At 36.5% G+C, this 14,249-nt stretch overlaps 1 pseudogene; it reads right to left on the bottom strand.

The window, feature by feature from the left end:
* Positions 1 to 306: 306 nt before the first annotated feature.
* The window catches only part of LOC121426248, a 71,796-nt pseudogene continuing 57,853 nt past the window's right edge, over positions 307 to 14,249 (bottom strand).

Genomic DNA, 14,249 nt, shown 5'->3' on the forward strand with positions numbered 1-14,249 from the left:
TTAGAGTGTCAGAAAATACAGTCTGTACATACATGTAAAGGTTCAGTAAATTTTGACACATGTAATTTGAGAATTCTGCTATAGACCTGTACAGATTCCAAATGACTGATATTTCAGAATTCTGCCAACTTTACAGATTACTTTATAATCTAATCAGATTTATCTTTAAGAAATAGGAGTAAAAATGTGCCGAAGACTCCAAAATATAACACTGACACCAACATTGACATTTTATCAACTTTATATTAATTGAAATGTCTTTACAACATCAATATGAGAAATGTTATCCCAGTTTTTTGCCGGGACCCTGCTTTTGCAGGGAGCCCTCTATTGGTGGAAGGGGTATACTACAGTGAATCCTCAACAGATACAGTATCTCAATGCACACAAGTGAATCGTTCTCTGACAACAGCTTATGTACATGATATCACACGGCCTAAGAGACCAAAGTGCGCCCTCACTCAGAGGACAAGCGGGATTGCTAGAGGATATTCATTCACATGCGTAGTTCCGATCAAGTTCAGACTACATGCTTCTAAAATCTTACTAAAATGGCAAATTTTTGATGCATTGTGAGATTTAATAGAGACAAAGACTTGTTCCTCTAATGCGTATCGACAGTTTTGTAGCATCGTGGAGGACGTACTCACAATAAGTGATGAATGTATACATATGATAAATGTACGCATGCCTTTGATAAAGAATTGCAGCAAATACCGGGATGCTACGACGGCGTGGCCTGCCCAGCGAGAGCAATCACAGGTAAAGGGTGCGTTGGCACGACCAAAGTTTGTCCTTTAACATGCGTCCTGACTGGTTACATCAATGAATAAGGTCAACAGTGTCTTCTTCTTCAATAGCTATGTATCCTATGTGTCTCCTGCGCGTGTCCACGAACTGTTTTCTAAGGCAAGCGCCAAAACGAACGTTGTGCTAGAGTTTTGTGGTTTCCGTTTGCTCACATCTTATGAGGGGTAGGGTGCTCACTTCCCCAGCATGAACATCTGTATGGTAGCATCGAAAAAAAATAAGAATAAAGATTTAAAACTACATCCATGATCTCTTAATTTGAACAAATACAATTTCAGCTCCTAGTCAACTTATTTTCTATACCCCCCTCCCTCTTCCTCCACTCCGACATTGCCAAAATCCAAATGAAAAGCCTACAATGGCAGTATTCTTTTGCGGACTGGCTGTAAAACGATACACGACTTACGTTACTGCTACCATTTCTTCCAAATTCAAAATATTTAAAGCAAATTCAAAGAAAAGAACACAAATAAACAATGTGTGATTTGTCAATGATAGTAAATAAAAGCAAATCACTGCAAATGTGCATGCACTGCAAAGAATGAACTAAATTTTGTCTCCTGTATACTTACCATAGGCATGCTTGTTGAAGAAATATGCATGATATTGTAACATTAAATTCCTAGTCAACTTCGACAGCAAATTACATTAATGTAAGAATATTATTATTAAAAGACTGTATATAAAAAAAATGATTCACTTGAGCTGCATGGCTTTAAATTGACAAGGATGCTTGCTCTGTTAATTGTAAATGCAAAATGAATAGAAAAAAAATCTTGCATGCGCCTAGCATTATACTGATGCCTAATATAAAAAAACAAAAACAGCCTAGATGGCATCAAATGAACTCCTAATCCTTATATTAATTGCTCACATTTTCCCTCTGCATTCACCTACCATCAACATCAAATGATAGCAGTTAAATTAGAATTATTAAAGCTACATACAAAACCAAATTAGAAAAAAAATTATGAAAGAGAACACGATTTCTTTCACTTTTCAAATGAAAACATATCAAAAATGACTCTAGGAAAATATGATATCAGACTGAAATCTAGTTTGTGCATCTAAAGATGAGAAAAGTGAAATATTGATGAGCATTTTGCATGCATTTTTTAAAGGATAAGCAGGCTGTACACACTGGAAACTCAATAAAAAAATGATCTAAGAATAGTAGTAATATTCCTGTAAAAATTTCACACTTGGTCCACATACTTGGAATCATTTTTTTATTGTCAAATACTGAAATGAAAAAGGTTTTGACCTTTAACTTAACGATCACTTTTCTCAGAACAAACATATTGGTGCAATACAGTGAAAAAAAAATGGCAGAAAAATAAATTATACCTTTAATACTTCCATATTTTTTTACTGAGACAATATAATGTACATGCATACATGTATAAGAATCATTTACATTGAGTTTCCATTGTACCATGGGATCTATGATTAACATTTTAGGGAAAAGTTTTTAACTTTGTTTCTTGTTTTATTCAAAACAAAACATAAATCGCTTCCACTTGTAAAGAAAATGAACACTCATCTTTCTGATACAAGTTGTGAAGAATTATGTTCCTTGAACTACGAACGTGTTTATCGCACAGTCTTTGAACATGTTTATAGCACGATTGGTCTTTCAAATGCACGATCAAAGTCGACCTTCCTCTTTGAATGTAATGTTTTTACATTCCTCAATCCTAATAATACTGCCAAATTACTGCTCATTTATAATGAATACAATGATTCAATGTTAAAACCTTATTAAAGGTGGGAGGAAAACAACTTTCTATGCATTCCCTTTACTGAACATATTTTTTTATTCTCTAACCATGCATTTAAAAGAAAAAAGATCTTGTTGTTTCCAATTTACAGTATTGGTATATTTTCAATACAAAAGATGGGGAAAATTGTGGTGCAATGAATTCAATACAGTGATGTATTTATAAGCAGTTCTTGACAGCATATGTGCTTTTAAGCTTTTGATTGGTACTTCTCCAAATTTAATATGAACATAAGAAAAATATAAAACAGAAGAAAACTCTTAAAAGGAATAAAAAGGCAAATAATATTCTGAGCAATTGACTTGTTTTACAGTCTTTCATAAGGTCATGCAAAACTTGACAGAAAGTATCGCTCAATGCACACCACAACATTGAAAAAAAAATCATATCATCATTTGCTTCCAGAAATGTAGGAATCATTTGCAACTGAACACCTAAGGAAATTAATAAGTGATCAAGCTATAGTGCCACAGTTTGCAAAACGCTTTTCAAACAACATTTATCAATTTCATCCCCATAGCATTTTTTAAGAAAGAGAAAATGCGAATGCAATTTTTATGCTATTTTCCATCCACTGACGTCCACATCCTTTAAATAAGATGGAATACAAGTGTAATATTCAATTTTTGCATGAATTAGAGCCATGGAATCGACTAAGCACTTAATGACAAATCCTATAACTAACATTTTATTGTAAGATGCTTCTCAGCCAATCAAAATCAAGGCAAGATGACAGATCTGACAACTTGTCGGACAAAAATGTTGATGAAACGCTCCCCTGGCCTGGTTTACTCTGGTGCGTGAAAAAAAATTACATGGGGACTCTTTGCAAATTGCCACCCCCCCCCCCCCCCGAATGCTCTAAAAGAGCCATGGAAAAACTAATAAAGAACCCCCGAAATTCCGATAGGGTCCGATGCAAACTCTAATACAATGCAGCAAAATTGAGCTGGGGCTTGAAAGAAACCCCAGAAAAAAGAAATCATTATTTTTTTCTTTGCTCTGGTGGGCATTTCATAAAGCTGATCCTAAGTTAAGAGTGACTTTGAAGAACGACTGGTGAACCTTTCTTAGGCGCTAAATAATCGCCATTGAATATTCAACAGTGAATATCATTTACTTTTACATGAAGAAAGCATCCTGTCATTCTTAAAGTCGCTCATAACCTACGAACAGCTTTATGAAACGCCCCCCTCCCTGTAAATATTTTTTTTGACTTGACCAGAAAATTTGACTAACAAAAAAAGAAGATTGAATCATGCAAAGTCAACTAGGTCTCTAAATATAGATCATACAGTTTGTTCTAAATCTACACTTATGATGGGGTGTCCAAACTTCGCACACTTTTCAAAAATATTCATCAGGCTTAATTTTGTCCACAAATTATTCATAATTTATACAAAACCAATTCAAAAAATAGTTACCACATTGACGGCAAGATCGTAAACTATAAAATCATGGACGAAAATGTAAAGTAGGTCACGGGGTTTTGCCGCTATCGCGATCTCAAAATTCTATTCCGATCGGCGAATGCGGGCTGTGCTGGAAAACCGTTCAGAAAAAGTGTGACCTAACTTCGCGCACCAAAGCTTTTGTGGAGATTTAAACAAAGACTCAAGCTCAAAAAGTGAAATACTTATATCAGATTGATGGCAAAATGCTATGGAATCGGTTAGTACCACATTTAACTCACATTTTTTATGATTTCTGCTTGTAAAATGGTGATATCGTGATGCTTGTTGCTTTCTTCAAAACGGGCGCTAACGGTGACAAATTTGCTGATCTTTTGCCAATATTTTCATGAATACTGGACTAATTCACATTGATGTCAGATTTTAAGGATATTGGCTAGTTTTGGAGATAATGACCGTCCGCAAAGTTTGGACACGCGCGAAGTTTGGACTCACTGCCATACATAACCATTTGACTACATTTAATACTCGAGCCTCTTCTACCGCTACATCAGCTACAAAATTTCTAACTATCAGAATCTATCGCATGCAGGTAACAACTAAGATCTTTTCTACATTAGGTGTTGAAAATGTGGTATTCTAATCGCAGTGACTACAGGTAGTTTAGCTATTGGTCAACTTTAAACGCTTTCATGGGGTACAAATCACAAACTCATGAACTACAAATTTGTTATACACCTGCAGAGAATTTTTTTCCCGAAAATTAACCAAACATGAATTTTGTTCAGAAATGCGAGGAAAATGATATGAGCATAGAATGAATTTAAATCTGATCTGTGTGTACAGTTCATTTTCTTTTAATGAATATTGGACTAATCATGGGCTGAAATCCCTGGGGGGACACGTCCCTCATACTCAAAATAGTAGGGGGGACACAATATCAAATGTCCCCCCTACTATTGTGGGTCTTTAGTGATGCTAAGAAATATATCACTCAAAATGGGAATAAAACGTACGTTCTTTTTTTGCTTGCAAATATATTTTCATCAAAATGACCTTAAATTTTAGGTAATAGCCTTTTTTTTTTTGCTTGTCAAATTTTCCAGACCCTTGTCCCCCTACCTTTTGGGAGAGATTTCCGCCCCTGGGACTAATAATTCAGATGTAACATGATTTAATGGAAGTACGAACAAAAATTCTTGTTTAGTTTTTAGTGAATGATTGTGTAGGATGGTTGTTTTGCTTAGTATATAACTCATCCTTATTGTTGCATTTATGCTTGGTTCAGTTATAAGAATACCACTAATAATGAATAAACAGACCTTTTGGAAATGTGAATCCCCCCATTTCCAGTCAGAATAAATATATGTATGTTCTTGCTTCATGAAGCTAGTGGTGCTCTTGATATGGATCTACAGGGTTTCGGATGGGATTGATAACTTTCTGTAGTTTGTGGATATGAAAGGAAGATAATATGCATCTGTTTGGGTGTGTAACTACCTAATGAGGTGTAGTCAATATTATGGTGAGTTTAATTGTATGTGACAAGTGCCCCCCCCCCCCTCTGCCTTCTCAATCAGTTTAGCGAATAGAGTTCTGTCATACTCATTTAGCAGTCAACATACACAGGGACGGATCCAGGATTTTCAAAAGGGGGAGCACATTTTCAAGAGGAAAATTTTACTTTTAATAAAAAAAAAAGTTCTCACTTGTGTATGAATGACATTTTCCCATTAAAAACTATGTGAATTTCAAAAGGTGGGGGGGCACACTTGTGTAAGTAAGGTATATTTACATTTAAAATTTTGATTATGGCTCTCAAAATGGGGGGGGGGGTTTACAGGGCGAATGTGCCCCACCCCTAGATCCGCCACAAAACCATGGATAATCCAGGAATATCTGCTCCTCAAAATATGACATTTGATCCACAACCTTCCCGTTTAAGTTCCAAAAGAGTCTCTGAAAATGACTAATTAATGATAAATCAATCAAGACGAAAATAATGCTCTAATGATAACTGTTTCTTCACAGTTGGGATTTTGTGATTGCCATACATAGAGATTTTGCAGAGAGAACATTCAGTTCCAGAAGGTTATGGCAGAATATTCTTAGAGAGACTAAAATCAACGATATAAACACTCAAGTGCTTTCTGCAGATTAATTGTCGTGTTTTGAGGACAGGGAATTTCTGAACTGTGTCATACAGCTCCCGAAAAGTACTCATTTGAAAATATCTTCAAGACATTAAACCTACATGTACCTCTAAACAAACATGCAGCAAATATTACTTTACCCCACACACCTACCTTTTCTCCCAAAATAAAATAAAAACAATCTGCTCTAAAGAGATGACATGTTCAGTTTAAAATCATGAAAATGAAAGCTTTGCTAGAGTCCAGCAGAAAAGATGGCAGGCAAAAAGTGCTTAAAAAAAATGTCTTGTTTACCTACCCATTTCAGACTTGTCTTCACCATTATTCAAATCCCTGTGCCAACAATTGCATATAAACATTCTTTAATGATTTGAAAAAAAGGCAATGCACTTCAAATTATTAAAGATTTAAAGTGAAAGAAAGTGGCTTGTTAATTTAATGCAAATTAACAAACTTGTCATTTTGAATACATGTAAGATGGTTTCATGCAATTAATTGCAAATATTCTATTTTCTACAGTATTGATTGCATCCACATCAATTTATGCATCATCTAATATGGATATAAATGTAAATACACGAGCATAATTCACTAATATTATTATAAATAATTCAATAAGGAGTCATGGAAGATTATAATTCACTAATTCTATATATAAAAAAAGAGTAATAATAAAAATCCATTCAAGAGCGATGAAAAATAGCTTAATTTAAGTCTAATTTCATTTTAATTCTGCATGATGAAAAGTAATTTACTGCCGATTGATAATCCATATTCCATAATATGTGAAAATGAACAAAGTTTTAGCATTAAATCCTCACATTTTTCATTTAATATGATAGAATCTTCTCGCAGAAAATGACTAAAATTCTGCTTCTCTAATATTCATATCCACTCATGCCTCTGGTGATTTATTGATATAGAATGAGGACTTGATAACGAGGACTACTCATTGAATATGATGGTACTATCACAAAGTATTAATGCATAAAAACAACATGCAAACATATGAAAATTATACATCTGTGAGCTCTGCACAGCACTTAGTAATTTTTGACATCAAAAGCAGCTTCACTATCAATATACTACAAGCATAAATATGCATCAATATTGTTGGGATTTTTTTTCCTTTAGTAATTTCTTGAAAACATACAACACGCCAGAATGTTATAGGCTCCCCTATCAATTTTTTTTTTCCCCGTCACTTGTGAAGGGATATTTTATCGCAGATTATTGAAGCCTGCCACAGAATAGCTTAGAAAGGAAGTAAAACCTCGGAATGCTTGACTATTGATACAAAATGTCCTTTTCATAGCATTTTAATTTTGGTGGTTTTTAAAAAAATTCTCTCTTCATTTCTTCTTCAATCAAGTTGGAAATTTATGACTAAGTATTATCTGTTATTGATTTTGGACATATTCAACATTTTGCATACGCTGCAGCTATGATGGGCTTTCACATTGAATATTTCTGAAGAGACTAGATATTTTTTCTAGATAGATGGCGTTATATAAATGCCTATTATCATCATGCACTAGTCATCACTACATATACTATTACAAGCATTTGTATTAGGGTTCACCGTCAACAAGATAGAATACTTACACTTCTGAGATCTCTGACCTTCCTCACATGTGCCGAAGAGTATCCCTCCTGAGTCTCTGGTGCCGGCACCTTTGCATACATGGAAGCTGGTCTGAACGGACGCGGTCCCTTCTGAGGTTTGGGCATGACACTCGGAGGCAGTTTCTTGCTTCCTTGGCTACCGACCGGTGGTGAAGTCACTTCCTTCGTAGAAACGGACGGCGACGTCTCGGTATTTAACGTCATTGTCTTGGTATTGTTATTGCTTTCATTAGGGGAAGTGTTGTTAGACAAGGGTGATGCTATGGATGGGGAGGTTGGGGTATCCTCTAAAGAGGAAGGCTCGGATGAGGTGGGTGAAAGACCATTGGTGACGGGGGAATCGTTGATAGGAGGAATGGATTCAGTTCTTAGTTCAAGCTTAGGGGTGTCGACGGAGAGAGATGCCGAAGCCGTGCCTTCTTTGGAGGATGTCGAGGTAAGGGATGAGTTGGAGTCACTACGTTGTCTTTGAGCCTCTCGTTGAGCGGACAGAACATAGGAGGATTTAGGAGCACTTTTCTTCTTGAGGATATCAGCAAAGACATTCCGTCTCCCACTAGGAGCAGCCTGTGTATCAGACTGAGGTTTTAATGGAGTTTCTTGTGGGGAAACCTCAGTGGATTTATCACCTTCTTTACTTTCCTCTTTCGTGCCAGAATCAGTTTCGTCTCCAACTGCCTTAGGCAAGGAGCCCTTAGCTGGGGAATCATGTTGGTCAACGGCAGGAGTGGGCGCAACCTGAGGCGGTGTGACCTGTCCGTAGAGAGGCATGGGCTGCATACCCATAGGAGTGTACATCATCTGCTGCGGAGGCATCATCACGCCCCCACCGGGCTGGGGTACCATGACGTAACTGCCCATCGCCTGTTGCTGCTGCTGCATCAGCATCTGCTGCTGCAACATGATCTGCTGTTGCATCTGTTGCATTTGCTGCGTCTGGTACGGGTTCACCTGCAAAGCAGCAGATGCTGAGGTAGGATTCAGTGCCAACTGTTGCTGCAACAGAGCCATCTGTTGCTGGAGTTGTCTATATTGTTCAGTCAATTGTTCCATAGTGGGCTGTTCCACTTTGGCAGTTGCATCTATCGTTTCACCTTGTTTCTTCGTCTCTTCCGTCTCCTCCTCTTTCTTTTCTTCTACAACAACCTTCTCTTCATCTTCTTTCCTTTCTTCTTTCCTTTCCTCTTTCTTTTCTTCAACATCCCCTGGCTCTTCTTTATCTTTCTCTTTCTCCAAACTAAGAGATTCCTCAACCGCATCTTCGGCCTTATCATCATTGTCCTGCAACGTTTGATCATCAAGCACTTCTCTCGTGACCGACCCTGACAAGGCAACCAAAGATTTCTCTTCCAACATACTCTCAGACTCCTCCCCTTGGGTCGGGGAGTAACTAGTAGTCTCTTTACTATCCTCGTCCAGACTTAGTTTCATCATTTTAGTCATGGCCGCCCTCTTCTCTGTTATGTCAGTAGTAGAAGCGTCTGTAAAGCAAGTTAAATAAGGCACACATTTAATGGGTTAGATTAACCTAAGAGATTTAGACTTGCAAGCCTCATACTGATGGTAAAACTAAGCTAAAAATGTTAAATCATATTTTTGGAAGAATTCATTAAAGTAAGAAAAAAGAAAATGAAGAACGGGGGAATTTAACAGTTTCTAAAAGACTAGCATTCATTGTTCTATTTATGACTTGAAACTAAGTTAAATAACTATTGATAAATCATTACAAAGTGAACATATTTGCCAGATCTAATATTCGCTTTAAATTTGCATCCTTTGAAATGGGCATGAAGTGCAAGGTACATGTAGCAAGAATAGAAAAAAATAGCACGATAGAAGAGAATAATGTTAAAAGAAGTGAAATCTGGTATTTTCATAAGTAGACTTCATATAGAATTCACTGCTCCAGAGTACCCTCAGCCAGAAGCATCCAATCAAACTAAGTTGAAATTGAAATCGATACTGACATTGGAATAGAAAATGAAAATGGAATTGAAATAGAATTTGAAATTGGAATTTGCATTAACATTGAAATTGGAAATAGAATTGGATTTTGAAATGGAATTGAAATTAAATTTGAAATCGACATTGAAATTTGAAAATTGAATATTGAAATTGAAATCAAAGATATATGAATGCGCATGTTCATGAAAATGGATGCAGCGAAGATATCACCCACATTGTCTAATAAATTGTTTATCACCATTAACCTTTTGGGGAGAATATGATAAAAAGTCTTATCAATGCAACATACATTTATATTTCGTTTTACATGAACCAAACTATCATTGATTTGTTCATCATATAGTTGAATTTTGTATTAATAAGTCACTTAACTCTTTTATTGAAGGAAATCTTCATTAACAAGCTATGCTTTTCCGGAGGTGGTCATGTCATTTCATTATATTGTATTCAATTTCGTCTTAATTTGCAAATTTCATTGTTGAAAATTTGAAATGAAATAAATTCTTTATCAATTAGTTAATCAAAGTATATTATAGCTCAACCATTATGTTTAAAATTTACAAAATACTATACACCATGAATATTTGTATATTTTAGAGTGTACATGTATATATTCTATCTCCGCCACCGCCACCACCACCACCCTAAAAGATGCGACAATAAAATGCAAATACAGATAATTGATATAATTATAATCAAAAGCATGCAGGAAAAAATGGATACAGATTTGAAAGCTCAAAATTGTTAATGGCAGGATTAGAGGAGCCTGAAATCCCATACAACATTTAGCGTGATTACAGAATAGCATGCAGATGATGACTGAATAAGAATTGAATATAAGAGTTAGGGAGCATATCGCTTGATCTTTATCAAGCTGAGTCTAAATATATATTGAATAGTTTAATAGGTAAGATATAATAAGACTAGAAACTGGGATAATTATAAAGGGCTCTCGATAAAATCCAGATTGCCTTCAGGAAACTGAAAGAATATAGAATCAAATGGAAATTCGGAAGTGAGAACATCATCTACGCTAAATGACCACTGCGGACAGACCATTGTGCAAATGAATGAAGAGAGCACTAGGATAAAAGAGTTTGACTGATAATTGGAATATAATAATTAGGAGAATATGATATAAAGAGGCTGACCTTTGGTTTTAGGAATGACAGGAGATGAAGAAAGATTGGGGATATTCTCCACAACTACTGCCTCTGACGAGATGAATTCGCTCTCGAATCCTGAAGATATCTCGTCCTCCATCCCCTTCTCTTTCACATCCTCTGGCCACAAAGATATCATTTTGTTCTTGTCTACTGCATCTGCAGACTCCAGGTAGGTGGCCGATTGCTCAGAACTGTGGGCATCTGGTTCGGACGGAGCATCGGCGAAGGAGTCATCGAGGAAAACATCATCATTGATATCGATGGTGTCAAAGCTATCATCAAACTTCATTGACCGGTGAAGGAGCATCAGGCGATTCTTGAGTGTGCCTTCCAATTCACCACTGAGAGAGTTTGGTTGATCAGGCTCTGAGTCGGGCACGGTTTGATCAACAGGAGATTTGACTTCTACAGGCTTTTTTTTCTGTTGATCTGGGAGTTGCATTTCTGTCCTTTGTACTGGTATTAAGATCAAGAGTGCATTCTTCACCAGCTGTTTTTCCAGTCGATCCCTGGGCTACGGGAGAGAGTTTGTCTTGCTTTGCTTGCCGAGGAGGAGCCACAATCTCCACTTCAACTTCAAAGATGTTTGGATTTTGATGAGAGCCTGGACTCGTCACAGAGGGTTTGCCATCTTTTTTATTGTCTGACTCATTCTGAGCTTTCTTCGAAGACTTTCTTGTTCGAATGGCTGGGGTTGGCAACGTCTCTGTACTTTCTGCTGCCACCTTCTGTGGTGATGAAACCTGATCACTCATAGAACCAGAGGATTTCTTCTTTTTTCTTCTTGCAGGAGCAACTGGTTTGGATGTTTCTTGAGGGTTACTGCTAGTCTCTACTTGCTGGGTTGCAGATGGTTGCTTCAGATTGGAAGTGATGTCAACTGATTTGACAGAATTTACATCAGTGGTGGATGAACTTCTGTCTTTCCTGAACGTAGGGGGCAGCGGAGGAGGCCTTAACGGTCTGTGTCTCAGAACCGGGGCAGTTGCAACCTTGCTGACATGCTGCTTCTTAAATGCTTCTAAGAAAGCCGACTGAAGAGCACTCAACGAAGAATCTCCATTATCCAAGCTCAGAGTCAGCGGAGGAGGACGTCTTGGAGCTTTCCTTTTCTTGTATCGCCCACTGATCTGATCAACAGAAGTCTGCTTGGTGATCTTCTTAGGAGCCTCATTGCTCTCTTTGCTGGGAGAGCCAAGCTGCGGATCGGAGGAGAACCTAGTGATCCTTGGCTTTGGTACAGGGACACCCGAATCCTTGTTTACATCGCTCACGCTGCGATCCCTTGATGCACCACACTGGCTCTCATTGGACGACTGCGGAGTCAGAAGACTTCTAGGTTTAGGAACAGGCTTCACAGGTCCATTACTGGATTCTGTGGTTAGTTGTACCATTTCTTGCGGTGATGGTTTAGTAAGACTGCACCCACTATCAAGCTTGTTGTTAGAGGTTAGTAGTAGCGGTGAGAGGGCTGATGAGGGGATGGTGCAAAGGAGTTAAAAGCAGTCAGGAGGAGGGGCAGGAGGAATGAGGCATGCCAGGAAGAAAAAAAAAAGAGAGAACAATTCACAACAGAGAGAGCTTAAAAACTGAAAGCAAAGGAAAACATAGTGGTGATGATCGATATCACAGGACTAGATCAAAAGAGGTGTAGGTGAAACCTTAGAATGAGAGGGATCACATCAAAGCTTTGGTCACACCAATGAAACGACACAAAACCGACTGATGATATATCATCGGAAAGGACATAAAAGCTTTGATCAGTACGGAGTCAGTTTCACTGGTGTAACAGTACCCTAAGAAGGGAGCATGCATGGACATGCATATAGGATTACTAAAACTGCCTAACTATATCACTTACAACAAGCTATTCAATACAGATCATTTCATGGGTGAGGGGGGGTGGTTCACATGCTTTTTTTCAGAGGTAGATACTGTTAATGGATTCCAAAGACATAAGGGTGCACATAAACTGCCCTTTCTCTATATTAAACTACAATACAAAAGGCACTTCTACTGCACAACAGCATACAGAGTGCACCAAAGAACTAATAAAAATAATAATATACAACATTTATATAGCGCTTAATACAAATGTTTCTAAGCGCTGCATACTATCAATCTAACAATCTGCATTGTGATGTACATATGGATTAGTTGTGTTGCAAAAACCTTAAGTTACTATTAAGATTCATTTATGCTCTAAAATTCATGAAATTATATTTTCAATGGAAACTTTCTATTCTTAAAGTAAATGTTAACTAAATATCTATTACCTAATTCAGAGTTATCAGATTCTGTGGAAATGTTATCTTTTCATTTGTTTTACATGTGATCTGTCCTATAGTTATAAACTCTAAATTAGATACATAAATGTGCTTAAATACTCTCGTTCAGTATTCTATCAAGCTTAGCTTCAACCCTTATAGGCTATATCATGAGTGATCGGTGCTCCATTATACTAATTCCTATGATATCTAATATTCTAATGCCCCAACTACTTTAAGCTACATTAATCTATGGAGGGAATGAGAAAGTGAAAAACAAGGAATCATTAATACTGGTTTGAATTGGGAAAGGGAACAAGAAATGAAACTCACAATAACATATCATCTTAAATGTATTTTAACTACTATTAACAAAATATCTTTAACAAGGTATTTTGTGTCATTATGTACCATTCATGCACAAAGATCACACTTGATTAAACATGCAAGTTATAGACGTTGCCCTACATTAACATTAATTTTATTTCATTTTTTGTCCTACATTTGAAATTTAATCTTTAAAGAAATCATTGATTATAAATTCTAGATATATTACATCTTTAGTGTGAACAAACAAAACAAATATTGAATTTAAGTTTACATTTTCACATCAGTAATACTTTGTTTTCATGTGTTTAAAGGAATTGGTAATAGTAATATTGAGGACTCTTGCTTTCATCTCGTAATAGGATGCATTGTCATAATAAAATTTATTATCCTATTAGTCACTGTACAGCTTGAAATTGATCAAATTATCTTATTTATTCTCAAAGAAACTTGGTTGAACAAGCACCTACATGTATCTAAAGGACTTAAAGTTTTATTTCCCTTTCTGAAATCAAAGTTTAATTCTCATACAACCTATCACTTTTTGAAGAATTTGTTTTGGTTGGAACATCGCTCTCATGTTGCAAAAAGAAATATAAGTAGGGAAGTTTCATTTGAAAGATGCGCTGCAAAAAGTGTTTAGAGAAATTCTATTCAGAGAAAATTTAGAGATATGAATAAGATTTTTTTTTTAAAGAATATGTGCTCTTCATATGTAGAATTGCAAAGTTTGAGTAAGAAA

The sequence above is a fragment of the Lytechinus variegatus genome, chromosome 13, assembly GCF_018143015.1.
Source record: "Lytechinus variegatus isolate NC3 chromosome 13, Lvar_3.0, whole genome shotgun sequence".
NCBI classification, from domain to species: domain Eukaryota; kingdom Metazoa; phylum Echinodermata; class Echinoidea; order Temnopleuroida; family Toxopneustidae; genus Lytechinus; species Lytechinus variegatus.